Consider the following 5,995-nt stretch of genomic DNA (forward strand, 5'->3'; position numbering starts at 1 on the left):
AAGACCCGATGACTACGTGTGGAGATTTCGTCTGAGCTAAAGGTCTTACCGATAATCCGAGTAGAGGTTAAAGCTATAAGACTTCGTAATAAGAATTGCTTATAAATATATTTAATGCGAAAGGTTAAACAGGTATGTACTCCAAGTTTATATGTGAGCTTGATTTGCACTAAATCATAAGGTAGTTATGTGATGCATACGAGAGCAATCTATGAGACTATTCCTATGATTATGTGACATCGAATCAGTGTGAGAGGTTATGTGAAATCGTACGATATATCCATGTCACATGAGCTCACTTTTATGTGAAAGTTTATCTGCCTATTGTATATGATGAGATGTGCATATTCGGTAAAGGGATGGTATGCCCGAAGGAAGAGTGAAATAAAAATACGAACAACTATGTTATAATTTGATTGTTATCTGTTGACACTACTTAAAACTTACTAAGCTTTGTAATGCTTACTCCGTTTACTCTGTTTTATAGATCTCATTTGGAAGCTACAGGCTCGGGGATCATCAGCAACTAGTCACACTATCACTATCCATTGTTTGGTACTGCTACGTTTTGGATTATCTTATGGCATGTATAGAATAGACTAGTGGCGGAAGAATATTTTTGGTTAATGTATATAAGCCATGCGAAAATGGCATCTTTCGAATGTTTACTTAGAGAAGTTTAAATTTTATCCCTGGCTGTGCTTAGTACTTATTTAAATGAATGATCTTTATTTCAAGAAAAAGTTCAAAATTTTACTGTTCTGACATGAGTTACAAGTCCGGTAATGCCCCTTACCTATTCCGGCGACGGTTACGGGATAGGGGTGTTACATTCTCCTTGGAATACCCATGACGATACTTTGGTAGTCTTTCACATTTTTCACATAATTCATAAAATTTTTTGCATGTTGTCCAACAATGACCACAAAGCATAGGATTGCATGATAACAATCATAATATCGTATAAATAACATTAAATGATTTAAAATAACGGTTATATTACAATATTTACATTTGAACTTACCTCGTATGCGAAAATGGTCATTTTTACCATTTGGCCACAACTTGGTATTTTATTGATTTTAGCCAGAATTTTGATTTTCCTTGCTCTATCATTTCAAATATAGCCTAATTAGGACTCATATTATTCAAATCAACCCAAAATCATATTTTGGAAAAATTACAATTTTCCCCTAAACTTTCACATATTTACACTTTTGCCCCAAATCTCGTATATTAAACTTCATCCTATTTTCTTATGTTTTATGATATGCTGATCATTTTTCCCTTCTACAACAACATCCAATTTTCACTCTAACATGTGCTTATGAACATTAGGTATTTTTACCGATTATGTTATTTTAATCATTTTTACGTAAAATCACTTAGCAAAAGTTGTTTAACACAATCTCAAGCTTCATATTCTACCATAAAACATCAAAATTCATGCATATCATTCATGGGTAAATTTTTAAATATAAACCATAGCTCAAAATGTTGGTAGAAACAGGTAAACCGAGCTACGAGGATTTCAAAAATGTAAAGAACATTAAAAACGGACATAGAAATCTCTTACAATCAAGGCTTAAAAGTGTTGAAACCCTAGCTATGGTGGAGAGAAAATTTTGGCAGGAACTTATGGAGAAGATGATCACTTTTGTGTTACTTTTCCCATTTTATTTCATTTAATATCAAAATGACCAAAATGCCCTTCCTTATTAAACTTTCAAAAATTCCATCCAAGTCCAATTTTTGTCCGTAAACTTAGAAATTGGTCAAATTGCAGTTTAAGACCTCCTAATTAATATTTCAAAGCAATTTCATACTAGAAACTTCTAGAATGCAAATTTTGTAACTTATTCAATTTAGTCCCTAACTTCAAATTAAGCACTTTATGCATAGAATTTCTTCACGAAATTTTCACACAATCATGCAATCATATCATAGACCCCAAAATAATCATAAAATAATTAATTCTATCTCATATTTGTGGTCCCAAAACCACTATTCTGATTAGGCCCTAATTCGGGATATCACACATGTGTCCTTCTCGGGATCTTATTACATTCATTACATTACCCGTTGAACTCTCAGAATACTATTGGATATGCGGAAACCTTGCACATAAGTGCCACATATACACACGTAGCCAAAGCTACCACATAACATGTAACACATCCATAATAAACTTGGACCTCTCAACGAGCTCGGGTGTTACATGAATCGCATCCATTATGAACTCAGATCTCTCAACGAGCTCGAATGCCACATATCTTACGAACTCGGACCACTCAATGAGTTTGGACGTCTTAGTTCCTAGTGACATGTCACCTGTATCCTAAACTATTCCTAAGGTTCAAACAAGATTTTTCCTCACTGGCATATAGTATCTCCATCGGACTTGCTCGTAACGTCGTGGATAACGTCCATAATAACATTCATGCTTTCATAACAATCAGCAAGTGTATAACTCATTATTACAATAAAACATTTAGTTCAATATATTAAAACATGAAAACATATTGCAACACCACATTATTTGCTTATGTACTTACCTCAGTACAAAATGATGATAATCGAGCCTAATCGTCGTGTACTTTATTCTTTCCTCGATCAAGTCTCGATTCACATTTTTCTTGATCTATAATGCCAAATTTAACTTATTTATTATTCACATTGTTCAAATGGGTCCATAAGTCATACTTTTGAAAGTTTACATTTTAACCCCTAAACTTTCACATATTTGCACTTGGGTCCCTAGACTCGTAAAATGAAATGCATGGATTCTCTTGGTTACCCAAGCCTATCCAAGCCTTTACTAAGCTTATATCAGCCCATATTTTCTCTTATTTCACATTATTACCATTCTATTTTACACATTTACAAACAAGTCCCTTGTTTAGGTGTTTTCACTAAAAATCACCTAGTAAAAGATGTTTATCATGCATCAAATATTCATATTCCTTCATTAATCATCAAAATACATGCATGTTACACATGGGTCAAATTTTATACATGAACCCTAGCTTAAAATATAGCTAGAAATGGGTAGGTCATGCTTCAAGGACTTAAAAACTGCAAAGAACATTAAAAACGGGGCTAGGATGCACTTACAATCAAGCTTGGAAATGTTGAACAAACCCTAGCTATGGTGTGTTGAAATTTTCAGCAATGAAGGAAGAAGATGGACACCAATTTTGACTTTTTTTTCCTTTTTATTCTTTTAATTACCAAATGACCAAAATACCCCTAGGGTTTCTCTTTTACATTTTTTCCATACATGTCCATTTTTGTCCAAAATTATAGAAATTAGCCAAATTGCTAATTAAGACCCTCTAATTCATAATCTAAAGTAATTTCATGCTTAAAACTTCTAGAATGTAAATTTTGCACTTTATTCAATTTGGTCCCTAAAATGCAATTAGACATTTTATGCATAGAATTTCTTCATGAAACTTTCACACAAGCATGCATTCATAATATAAACCTCATGAGAATCATAAAATAATTATATTTATATCAAATTTGTGGTGTCAAAACCACTGTTCCGACTAGGCCCTAATTCAAGATGTTACAACTCTCCCTTCTTTAGGGATTTTCGTCTTCGAAAATCTTACCAGTAAAAAGATTTGGGTATTGTTTTCCCATAGCCTCCTCGAGCTCCCATGTAGCCTCTTCAACCCCATATATCTTCCATAAAACTTTCACTAGAGCAACACTTTTGTTTCGTGATTGCTTGACCTCCAGAGCCAAGATCTTAATAGGTCCCTCACCATAAGTCATGTCTGGTCTGAGTTCAACTTCAGTCAGTACAATCACATGTGAAGGGTCAGATCAATAGAGGTGCAACATGGACACTTGAAACACATCATGAATCTTTTTTAATTCAGTCAGCAAAGCCAATCGATAAGCAACAAGCCCTATCCTTTCTTTAACCTCATACGGTCCTATAAAACGAGGACTCAACATGCCTTTTCTACCGAATCTCAAAACCTTCTTCCATGGGGATACTTTCAAGAATAGCTTATCACCAACTTGATACTCAATTTCTTTCCTTTTTAAATCTGCATACGACTTTTGTCTATCCGACGCTGCTTTCAAACAATTACAAATTACCTTCACCTTTCCCTCTGTTTCCTTAATCAAATCTATCACATAAATCTTATTCTCCTTAAGCTCAGTCCCATACAACAGTGTACGACATTTACAACCATACAAAGCTTTATAAGGTGCCATCTTCAAACTATTCTGATAGCTACTGTTATAGGCAAATTCAACCAAAGGTAGGTACCTTTCCCAATTACCTTGAAATTTAAGAACACAACATCGATGCATATCTTCAAGTGTTTGAATTATCTCTCGGATTGTCCATCAGTCTGTGGATGAAAAGCGATACTAAAATTCAGCTATGTACCCAAAGCTTCTTGTAACTTCTTCCAAAATCGCGAAGTGAACCTCAGATCCCTATCTGAAATAATTGATAAAGGTACTCCATGAAGTCTTACAATCTCAGAAATATACAGTTCAACTAACTTATCAAGTGAATAATCAATGCATACAGGTATAAAATGAGCTGACTTAGTTAATCGGTCAACCACTACCCATACGGCATCTTTGTTTCTTCGTATCAATGGCAAGCCTGTCACAAAGTCCATTTCCATTCTGTCCCATTTCCATTCAGGAACTAAGATAGGCTGAAGTAAACTTGAAGGTACCTCCTGTTCAGCCTTTACTTGTTGGCAAATCAAGCATCTCGACAAAAATTTGAATATATCTGTTTTCATGCCATTCTACCAATACGTTTTCTTTAAATCATTTTACATTTTTGTGCTACCCGGGTGAACTGACATACTCCCATTATGAGCCTCATGCAAAATATTTCGAATCAATTCAGCATTTTTCAGAACACAAATCCTTCCACGGAACCTCAGTCAACCATTAGGATCTCTCTGGAAATCCAATTCACTACTCGATTCACACTGAGCTTTCTTAGCTTGTAACTCTTTATCAGCTTCCTGAGCATCACAAATCTGTTAAAGAAAAGTTAGTCTAGCTTTTAACTCTGCTAGAATAGCACCATCATGAAATAGGGCTAGCCGTGCATTCATAACTCTCAAAGCAAATAAAGACTTTCTGCTCAGGGCATCGACAACCACATTTGCCTTACTGATGTGATAATCTATCACAAGCTCATAATCTTTTAACAATTCAAGCCATCTTTCTTGCCTCAATTTCAAGTTCCTTTGAGTCATTAGATATTTAAGACTTTTATGGTTTGAATAGACATGACATTTCTCCCTAAATAGGTAATGCCGCCAAATCTTCAAAGCAAATACAATAGCCGTTAATTCTAAATCATGCGTAGGATAGTTCATCTCATAGGGCTTTAGTTGCCTCGAAGCATAAGCTACTACCTTACCTTCTTACATAAAGACACAACCTAATCCATTCAAGGATGCATCACTATAAATCACAAATTCTTTCCCTGATTCTGGTTGTACTAACACTGGTACTTCAGTTAACAGCGCTTTCAGTTTCTCAAAACTCTATTGGCACTTCTCTGTCCACTCGAACTTAACATCCTTTTGCTACAACTTTGTCATTGGGGTGGCTATCATCAAAAATCCTTTCACAAACTGTCTATAATAATCAGCTAAACCCAAAAAGCTCCTAACTTCGGTTACATTCCTCGCCGGCTTCCATTCGACAACAGCAAAAATCTTACTGGAATCAACTCGTATACCATCTCCTGAAACAATGTGGCCTAAAAATCCAACCTCTTGAAGCCAAAAATTGCTTTTACTAAACTTGGCATACATTTGTTTATCCTTCAGAGTCTGTAAAATAGTTCTCAAATGCTCGTCATGCTCTGCCTTGTCTCTAGAATAAATCAAAATATCATCGATAAACACTACAACAAACTTATTTAAATATGGCCAAAAAATTCGGTTCATTAAATCCATAAACATGGCAGGGGCATTCGTTAGTCCAAATG

This window comes from Gossypium hirsutum, chromosome A10 (assembly GCF_007990345.1).
Source record: "Gossypium hirsutum isolate 1008001.06 chromosome A10, Gossypium_hirsutum_v2.1, whole genome shotgun sequence".
NCBI classification, from domain to species: Eukaryota; Viridiplantae; Streptophyta; class Magnoliopsida; order Malvales; family Malvaceae; genus Gossypium; species Gossypium hirsutum.